At 45.5% G+C, this 11,045-nt stretch overlaps 1 pseudogene; it reads right to left on the reverse strand.

Moving 5' to 3' along the window:
- Nucleotides 1-8,118: 8,118 nt before the first annotated feature.
- Nucleotides 8,119-11,045, reverse strand: part of LOC105505135 — a 117,670-nt pseudogene continuing 114,743 nt past the window's right edge.

The raw sequence follows: 11,045 nt of genomic DNA on the forward strand, positions 1-11,045 counted from the left end.
AGGAAACTGAGTGAGGAGTCCATGAAACCTCTCTGTACCATCTTTGAAATTTCCTCTGAATCTGTATTTCCAAATAAAAGGTTAAAATTTTTAAAGTTTCTTTAGACAAAAATATTAAATAAAAATAATAGATTTTATGCAGGTCTGGCAAACCTTTGACACGTGAATGACTGGCATCTCAAACATATCCAATGCACAATTGCCCCTGGCCAGGCCCTGTCCTAGGCTAGTTCACCTGCTGGAAGATAGGACTCTGGACTCTCTCCTGCTTGGCTTTGGGGTAGAGCTGCCAGATAAAATATAGGATGCCCAGTTAAATTTAGATTTCTGATAGCAAATAATCATTTAGTAAGTATGTACCATGCATATTTAGGACATACTTATACTAAAAATTAATTCTCTAAATTCTCTTTTAACCATCTTCACCAAGTATTGATATTTCTCTAAATTCTTTAAAGTATGTATGTAGTTGCTTTAAAGCTCTTGCCTGCTAATTCCAATGTGTGAGCCATTTATGGATCTTCTTTTTTCTTTTTTTAATGAAGTTTTGCTTTTGTAGAGGCTGGAGTACAATGGCACCATCTGGGCTCATTACAACCTCGGCCTCCCAGGTTCAAGCAATTCTCCTACCTCAGCCTCCTGAGCAGAGGGAACTATTGGTGCACATTACCATGCCCAGCTAATTTTTGTATTTTTAGTAGAGATGGGGTTTTACCATGTTGGCAAGGATGATCTTGAACCCCTGACCTCAGGAGATCCACCCACCTCAGCCTCCTAAAGTGCTGGAATTACAGATATGAGCCACCATGCCTGGCCCTGTTTTTTGTTGTTGTCGTTGTTGTTTTTGTGTTCTTCTTGAGACAAGATCTCACTCTGTTGTCCAGGCTGGAGTGAAGTGGCATGCTCTCAGCTCACTGCAACCTCCACCTCCCAGGCTCAAGCCGTCCTTCCACCTCAGCCTTCCAAGTAGCTGAGACCACAGGCACATGTAACCAGCAGTCCTGACTGGTTTCATGGAAGACAATTTTTCCACAGATGGGGTCAGGGGCGGTGGTTATGGCATGAAACTGTTCCACTTCAGATCATCAGGCATTAGGTTCTCATAAAGAGTGTGAAACCTAGATCCCTCGCATGTGCAGTTCACGTTAGGGTTCACACTTCTATGAGAATCTAACGCCTTCTGATCTGATGGGGGCCAGAGCTCAGGCAGTAACGCTCACTGCCCACCCACTCACCTCCTGCTGCGCAGCCTGGTTCCTAACAGGTCACTGACTGGTACAGACCACAGCCTGGGGGTTACGGACCCCTGCACACCCCCACACCTGACTCATTTTTGAATTTTTAGTAGAGATGGGGTTTTGCCATGTTGCCCAGGCTTGTCTCAAAGTCTTGAGCTCAAGTGACCTAATGCCTTGGCCTCCCAAAGTGCTGGGATTACAGGCGTGAGCCACCATGCACGGTGGGTCTATTTGCATTGACTGGTTTTCTCTTAATTTTAGGATATATTTTCTCACTTTTTCACACATCTAGTAAGTATTACTTGATCTGTGGACATTGTGAACCTTCATTGTAAAGATGTGGATTATGTTATCCTATTCTAATGTTGAGTTGTTTTGGCAGGGAATTAAATTACTGATGGGTTAACTTGATCATGTGTGTCAAGGCTCCATTTTAGGTTTTGTTAGGGTGAGCTGTTTTTTAGTTTTGCCCTTATTCCTGGGGAATCTTCCTTAATCCCAAGGCATGGCCTTTTAGGCCCTCCTGTGAATGTCTGGGGTATTCATCAAGACCTGAGATTCCAAGAGTGGAGACTCTGTCTGAGCCAGAATTCAGATGTGTCTCCAGTAGTCTGTGACCACTGAAATCACTGTTTAGCTTTCAGCTCCCCAACGGCTGTTCTGTGCTGGGCCTTGCAGTCTCAACCTACACATTCATCATTTGGGATTTGGCAAAGGACCTGCAGCAACCTTTGCAAGATTTCTGGGGCTCCTTCTCTGCAACTCCATCCTTTCTGATACTCTGCCACACACAGTTTAGCAGCCCTGAGTGGCAGTCTCTCTTTCCTCCACCAAACAAGCCTGATCCTCAGACTTCTGTTCCCTCCCCAACAGAGAGCCTCTTGTGTAACAACAGCACACCACTGCCGCATCCCTGAGCAGAGCACTGTATGTTGTAGCAGAGTGGGGGTGGGTGTCTTCTCCCTTGGGCTACAGAATGCATATTTTTTTTCCTGAGCACATGGATCCTTCTCAAAGATAGACTATATCTTAAGTCACACGACACATCTTAAAACATTAGAAAAAATGAAATAATATCAAACATCTTCTCTGATCACAGTGGAATAAAACTAGAAGTTAGTAACAAGAGAAATGTTGGAAACTATACAAGCACATGGAGATCAAATAATATGCTCTGGAATGACCAGTGGGTCAGTGAAGAGATTAAGAAGGAAGTTGGAACATTTCTTAAATTATAATGGAAACACAACATACCAGAACCTATGACATATGACAAAAGCAGTACTAAGAGGAACTTTATGGCTATAAACACCTATTTTTAAAAAGTAGAAAAGCATCAAATAAACAACCTAACAATGAATCTTAAAGAAATAGAAAACAAGAGCAAAGCAAACCCAAAATTAGTAGAAGAAAACTAATAAAGATCAGAGAAGAAATAAATGGAATTGAAATGAAGAAAACAATCAAAAGCATCAATGAAATGAAAAGTTGGTTTTTGGAAAAGATAAACAACGTTGACAAACTTTTAGCCTAACTAAGACTAAGACAAAAAGAAGACCCAAGTGAATAAAATCAAAGAGGAAAAAGGAAACATTACAACAGATACCCCAAAAATTCACAGGAACACTAGTGGCTATTATAAGCAACTGTATGCAAAGAAATAGGAAAACCTATTAAAAATGGATACATTTCTAGACACATCCAGCCTTCCAAGATTGAACCATGATGAAATTCAAAACCTGAACAGACCAATAAGAAATAATGAGGTCGAGCAGTAATAAAAAGTCTCCCAGCAAAGAAAAGTCTGGGACCTGATGCTTCACTGCTGAATTCTACCAAACATTTAAAGAAGAACTCATACCAACCTTACCCAAACTATTCAAAAACTAGAGACCTTACCCAACTATTCCAAACTCATTCTACAAGGCCAGCATTACCCTGATACCAAAACCAAAGATACATCCAAAACAGGGAACCACAGGCCAATATCACTGATGAATATTGATGCAAAAATTCTCCACAAAATATTAGCAAATAGAATTCATCAACACATTAAAGTTAGGGGGCAGTGTCCCAGGTTCACTCAACCTTTCCCCTTTTCCTGTGAGTGTCTACTTTGGCTGTGCTCCCAGGTGGCAGTGGTGGTGGCAATGTTGGTGCATGGGCCTCCCAGGACAAGGGGAAAGTGAGTATGTCCTTCTCTTGCCTCCTGCCAGGTGTCTGCAGCCTAGCACCAGCTCTGGCCAGGTCTTCAAGCAAGGGACCTGGAGATATTCTTTTCCAATATCTAGATTGGGAAATGGAGGCAAATTCTGGATACTAGAGTCAGAACTAAGACAAGGCTGAATCAGGGGAGTCTGGGGTCCTGAGAGGCAGAGACCTGAAACCCTCTAGAGTGTGTGGGGAGCTGGGTGTGTGTTCACCCCTACACATGGCTGACCGCCTCGCCTCTAGTGCTGGGAATCAGTCACCATGCTGTCCTTGTGGAATCTTGTGGCCCAACAAGAGAAAGCTCTCCCCTGACATTCCCCTCCAAATTGCACCACCTCCAGTGAGCCTCCCTGTCATGCCCAGCCTGTGGACAGCCAGCCTCCACCATCCGTCCCACCCCCCACCAAGCATGGGGGCGAGATGCAAGCAGTCGTGTGGCCTGAAAGTCTCTACCAGTCCTGCTGTCCCTCAGATGAGAATCAAACCTATTTCTGGATGACAGGGAATGTGTCCTCTGCTGGCTGTGTTCTCTGTGGAGCTCGGGGGAAGGAAAAGGCCAAGCCATTTCTAGGGTGCTGTTGGGAGTGGTGAAAAGACCACACCCTTTTCAAGGGACACTTTTCCTGGAAAGCCCCTGAAGCTTAGCTGGCTCTTGTGCTGTGAAACCTGCTCTGGTCACTAGGGTACAGGGCCGTGAACTCAGCCTGGAGGGAGCCTGCAAGGCAGCCGGCACTCTGGAGGGACAGATATAACTGGTCACGAGGTGCACTGAGGGACAGACAGAACAGGCCACCAGGCGCAGACAGGAGAGGGAGGCAGGGGGATGGAATGGAAGATGCCTGGGGTGGATGGAAGTCAGTGCCCTTGAATGCTGGTATCTGCCTTCCTGGCCACCGGTAGATCAGGCTTCTGAGCCTGTTGGCTTTCAGGGCCTCACTGTGCCCCATAGGCACCATGGCAGTCCCGATGAAATCCACCAGGTGTCACCAGGCAGCATACAGGTAACAGGCCTGGAAAGTCCCCAACATCTGAGCTGGACATGCTCAGACACTCTGGGGCTCCTCATTCAGTGGCACAAACTCCAGGACCCAGTGAGGGAAACAGGAACCCACCAGGCTGAGCAGTATGGCTAAATCCATTTATTCCAAAATGAAAAGCAAAATAAACAGTAGTCATATCACCAGGGAGCCACAACCCATCCCCACCTCCTTCCTCTGTCCTATGCTATCAATAAATAAGACTCCCAGCCATAAATAATGATTAGAACCTCCTCCCCATATGCCAGCTCCAACCTCCATGAGGTACAATACAGGGGGTGGCCCTAAACCCTGGAATATACAAAATGTTACACAGATACTATATGTACACTGGGGAAGGGGGTTCACCCCAGCAGCCGGTGCCCTTGCCTGCTCTACACTTAGCCCCACTGTCCTGCCTCAGCTGCCTCTCTGAATAAGAAGATGGGAGCCCCCCAGAGGGAAAAGTTGCTTTGGCGAGAGTAGGGAGGCCATCAGGCCTCCTCCAAACAAACCAGCTCCACCAGCCTCTGGCTTTTCAATAACAAACATCACCGTCCAGGAATGTAAGGACTCAGCCCTGGTTAAGGTGGCAAAGGGTCTGGTTGTCTGCCCCCTATTAGACAGGGATCTTGTCTTGCTGCCCTAATGGTAAAGGGGTGACTGGGAAGGGGTGGAAGGGACAAGGTGGGGGTGAAGACTCCAACTCCACTTCTCCAGGCTTATGCTGACAGGGGCCTGCTTTTATTTATTTTTATCCTATGACTTTTTTTTTAATCCCATAACTTCTTTTCCATAATACTTTTTTTAAACTTGTCATAAAACATTATTCTACTTTTTTTCATAACACTTTTTTTTTTTGCCACAACTTTCCCACAACATTGTTTATCCCATAACTTTTTCATCCACAACTTTTTCATCCCGTAAGTTTGGTTTGTGTTCTTCTAATAAACACACTTGCATAGTTACAATTTTGTAAAAATAAAATCTGATGATCTCATGCCAAGCGTGCCCAGCATTTGCACAGTCTCAATACCTTTAACACCACAGTTTTCAAGACACACAAAATTTTAAGGCAAAAAGAGCACTTTGCAACAATTTCCTAATTTATTGCATTACAGTAACATCACAGTAGCAGTCAATAATGGCACTTTAGACAACAGTCTTTCAGTATTTCCATCATACATTCTGTTGACAGGAATTCATAAATTGGTAAAAGTCATTCTAAGAAAACTCGGCAAATAAAGCTTGGCATTGGAATTGGCATTTCTTTCTCTACTTTTCCTTCCCCCAGGTTCTTTCTATTAAACTACAGTATTCACATTTTAACATGCTTTAACTTATTTCAAAACATTAAGATAGCAGTTATTTTTGAATAGTTATATTATTTTAAAGTGACTCTGTAAGATAAAGATTTAGAGAAACTCTATTATGGATAAGGCTGAGTTACATTTTCACATTTTCTAAATATCAGCTTTGGTTTTAGAACTGATTTGTTTTCATTTCTGGAAAACCTATCAGGTTTAATCAAAAACTTTAAAAATAATGACCACTTATTGCAATCTTTAAATAGGTATTTTGATTCTTCTAACAGAAATTCAAATTTATTCAGTTGAACTCACATTTTCAAATTTTATATTTCTGATGACCTCTAACCTTCTAATGTTGCCTTCTAAGCAAATTGAAAGCTGCCTTATACTGAATGAGGAAGAGAGCAAATACTTGGCTGAATGAGGTATTGCAAAGACTGCACACTTTGAAGAAACACTTAAGTTATTGTCATAGGATTTCCATTCTTTTTAGCTTTTTCTGGAACATAGGACAAGATCCCTACACAAAGAGTGGTATTTAGAAACTGTACCACTGTTAATTAGCCACACTATTTGGTCTAACAGTTTTTCTTTATCATTCTGAAACTGGGTTTATCCAATATATTGATAAATTCATACAATTTGGAAGAGTCAGTTGAAGGACCAATATTTGCACTCTTTCAGTGAATGCACGCAAATCTGTTATTTCATCTGTAAAATCATACTATTGCTCTCCTACTAATGTCATATGTATAAAAGTATCATGAGGATGCCAAATGCTAAAAATGGAGATGGTCTAGTAACTAGAATTGTACACCCCAAGGAACGCACATACATCTCTCCCTACGTCCTAGTACTGTGACGTATTTTGGAACACAGACATTAGAACTTCATGAAGTTGTAGCTATTGATTCTTTCCCAAGCAGCATGAAGTTATGATTTAGGCAACGTATGACTGAAATAAGTCATTCATCATGTATAGGCACATAACATAAATATGGCACAAAATATGCCTCTAACTGAAACCGAGAGGTATAAAAACATATTTCACTCTTCATAAAGAACTTTGTGAGGAAATATAACTCTGTGATTGTATAGATACTTTTACTCATAATACTTTGACATCCACAAACAGTAGATTGCACTGCAGTTTGTAAACATTTTAAGTTGCATAAACTTCTCCTTGATTTTCAAATGTAGTATAACACTGTCCACTAAAACTGCTTTTTGTTTCAATGAATACTCTCACATGTATTAGCTTATTTAAATGGTTGTTAATATTTTTAAAGTGTTTTCCATTCAAGGAAAAGAAGTAAATTCCTATGTCAGATTAACCAATGTGGCTGAAGAACAGGTATTAGCCAGAGAGGTCTAGATGGTAAAATCAATCTTCCAGCCTCAAAGAAGCTCCGTGAACATAGAGGAATGCCAGGTGTCACACAGCTTTCCTTCACTCGAATTCATTCTTGAGTAGAGCCTGTATGCCTGTTCCAGGGACATTTAAACTCTGAAAGGGTTTCTTATGATCTTCACTAAATACACTAAGAAGAACGCCAAGAAGTGCCCTTGTGTGTACTGGGACATGTAGTCATGTGACTAAAACAGGTAACATGAACTCTGACTTTAAAATGTATTGTAGATATAAATGCTCTAAGCTAGAAAAGGTTTTCTGCATCCACAGTCAATGATGGGAGCCTTTCATTCCTCAGAAAGAATCCCTTTTTAGGTCATTGAGAAAGAGTCCAACTGCTGCAGCTCATGCTGCAATATCTTCATGAGCCCAGAGTACATACAAATCCTAAGGGAACTACCATAGTACCACGCTCATTCCTGGCACCAGAACAAATGAAACACACTCTGTTCTGCACACAGCTGCCAGAGCAGGCCACTTTCCTCTTCTGTGAGATTTAAAAAGCTCCCCAAAAGATTTAAAAAGCACTCCCATCCCCAATACACAGAAAACAGGGAAAAACCTGTTTCCAGTTCTCGGCCTTTAAACAACTCTAAATGTCAGTACTCACAGTGGCATATTACAAAGTAATAAACAGTGGGCACTTGAGGGCAAACCACATATTGAGCTAATGAAGAGCTCAGTGTGATTAGGATTCGATCAAACATCATAGCAGAACATAAGCAGATTTTATCTGAATTCTGTAATGAATATACATGCTGCAATAACATTTAAAAAGCATGACAGCCTATTCCAAACCAGTAAGAATAGTTTTGTGCAAATAGTGGGTCTTTGTGTGTTTGAACTCCCACCATGTGAGGGCAAACTCGATATGCGAGCTAATGACCTACAATTAGCAAATTAAAAACCAAAATGCTAAAGGATGCCAGAGTGAACATCAGGAAAAGACCCACTCTCCCTTAACTTTTCACAAAGAAATTTAAACTATAAATTAGAAACATAAATAAACATGAGGGGCTCTAACATTCCAATGAAGTAGATGAATTGTGTAGGGGATTAACCCCATAACTTGTTGTTGTTGTTGTTTTTAAATTTCTTGATCAGCTCTTAGAGGATGATGATGTTTATCTCTCTGTTCTCGGCTGCCCGGTAAAAGAATGGCACGCAGGGTTTGGTGGCCAAGCCTGGGTGCTCCTGGGTGTCCTGCATTACAGGAAGCAGCTGCAGGATCTTCTGTGCAGTGGGGTTGTCACGGGGAGAACCCTCCCTGGCCTCTCCCACTGCAGGCTCCACACTGTTGTGAAAATCTTCGGAGACAGGGAGGCAGTGGTCTGAGTACACTGCGAGCCTCCCTTGCTCCTGCCTGCCCACCCCGCCTGAGGGCTCTACTCACCACCGGGCTCCTCGGCAGCTGCAAGTTCCTGGGGGGCTGGGGTCCCTGGAGTGGGCTGATCAACAGGGTTCTGGGCAGCAGGGCGGAATTTGTCATGCCCCTCGTGGTCGCCCACAACCGGCAACACCATATCTTGCAGCTCCAGCAGCTTCACCTGAAGGGAGGGGTGCTCAGTTGCCACGCCTGAGCTGGCGCCAGCAGCCACCCTCACCCCCACCCCCGCAGAGATGTTGCACACCCTCTACCTTCATCTCCTCCTCATTCTGGGCCAGCCTACTGGCTTCCTCCTCCATGTGCCGCGTGTTTGGCCCTGCCCCAGGCTCTCATATACCGTGATGTGCTCTCCTGTGAGAGGACATGGCTCAGACACTGCGGCCCCTCTGAAGGCCCTGCAGCTCCCCGTGCCCGTGCCCTGGCCTCCTGCTTACTCATGCCATCTATTGCTCCAAAGAGCTGGATGAATCCAAGCTCTAGATTCTCCACCTGCTGCTTCCCATCCACCTTCTCTCTCGGGAGGTCCATAAAGCTGCTCTGGAGCCAAAATAATGGGGTCACATCACGGGAGTGACCTGTTCTGTCCCACCCCCACTTTTTTTGGCCCATGCCAGGACTCACTCTACCTTCACCTTCTCCATGGCCTCCTACAGGGCCCAGTGGCCCTCCCCACACACAAACTCACCCCCAGTCCCTGGGGCTGGGGCCTCTGCCTCTGGCTCCTTCCAGGCCGAGGCCACCAGGTGAGCCAGGTGCAGGCAGCACAGCCTTCACACCTTCCATTGCCCACATAACCGTGCCTGCTCCTCCTGGAAACTGACTCCAGCGGAGTTGAAAAATGCCACTTGAAGGCAAGAGGTGAGTATTGTTGTAGGGGCATACACAGAACAAATGGGGCAGGGAGGTGGAGCACAGCCCCTTCCCTTGGGGCCTCAGAGAGTGCACCTGTTGGTCACAGGTGAAGTGGTGTCTGACCACTGGCTCCCGGAAGGGGTGAAGGTCCAGAGAAATCAGAAGGCGGGGAAACCAAGAGCATAAGGGGGTCTGGGAGGGACCACAGAGGAAGGCGGCAAAGCGGGGGCAGGGAAAGTCAGACTCACCGTGACTTCCCGGCTCTCCAGGTCCTCTGGGATGCTTAGCATAGGCCAAGGCACCCCCTCCTCCTCAGTGTCCAGATGTCCTCCTCCATCTCCTGTGGGGAGGTGGCCAGAGGGGTCCTCAGAAAACCCAATAAGGGAAGTACTATGGGCCCACCTCTGTCCCCACCCTCACCGTGTAACCCTGAGCCGGCCCTTCCCCAGAGGGGAATGAGCTGCTGTTCTTTATTTTTCCTGTAAGATCCAAGATCTTCTGTATTGCCCGGGCACAGTCACACTACCAGTTGGTGGGGGAGTTCTGACCTGCTCCCTTTCTGATCTGGGCCAGTTCACTCATCCTTAGGCAACCTGGTGGCCCCCTGCTCCCGGGAGGTCACCATATTGATACCGAACTTAGTGCAGACACCCGGTTGGCATAACAACCTGCTGTTCTAAAGGTCTCTTCCAACCCCTCAATCCTATGCTGCTAACAGTCCCCCTTCCTCCTGGGGCTCTCTCCTCTTCCTCTGAGTGGTCTCCTGTACCTTGTCCAGGGAGAGCCATGAGACTGAACTGGGTCTCTAGCTGTTGGTTCTGCTGGCTGGCAGCTTCTAGGTGCTCCTAAAGGAATGGAAAACAGACTGAGAAGCCACAGAGGTTGCCAGGTAATCCCCCTCGGGTTCCTGTCCTCAGCAACTCCCTCTCCTGGGTCTCCTGCAACTTTTGGCAGGCCATCTCAGCCACCGCTTCGCCCTGAGCTTCCTGCTGCTGCAGCTGGTCCATGAGCTGGGTCTGCAGCAGTAACTGCCTGTGCAGTGCCTCCTTCTCAGAGGTCAGCTGCTGATAGGTGACCACGTACTGCTGCAGGTGACCCAGGTATTAGTCTCACTGCTGCTGCTGCAGACTCTAAGACTCTTTGCTCTTCAGCTCCATCTGCAGGAAGGCCCTGGGCATGAGGGCATGTGGTGGTTGGCTTCCAGATTCTGGGCCCATTAATAGGGTAGTGAGGGCACTGTGGGGCTCTGTCACTTGCCTGGAACCCTGGCCCCTTGCTCCAGGCCTAAGAGACTTCCCCCCTTGCCTAGAACCCCACGCCTCCTTCCCCAGCCTCAAATCTCCTGTCCTTCTTCCCACCATTTAAACTGTAGACCACAGACTGGTGGAAAAGCAGAAGGAGCCAACCACCATCTGATAAGTGTGCTACATGCCTAATACTTTCCATGTGTTCTCTCATTTAATCCTCAGCACCTCCATGAGAAAAATGCTAACTTCCTTTTGAAGTTAAAGAAACAGAGACTTAGAGATGAAAAGTAGTTGAATGGTGACCAGTGGAACTGAGGCCGGAATCCAGTTTGAATCTAAGCAGGCTTTTTTCTTTTGTTTTGAGACAGAGTGT

This window comes from Colobus angolensis, unplaced genomic scaffold (genome assembly GCF_000951035.1).
Source record: "Colobus angolensis palliatus isolate OR3802 unplaced genomic scaffold, Cang.pa_1.0 Scaffold99, whole genome shotgun sequence".
Classification (NCBI taxonomy): Eukaryota; Metazoa; Chordata; class Mammalia; order Primates; family Cercopithecidae; genus Colobus; species Colobus angolensis.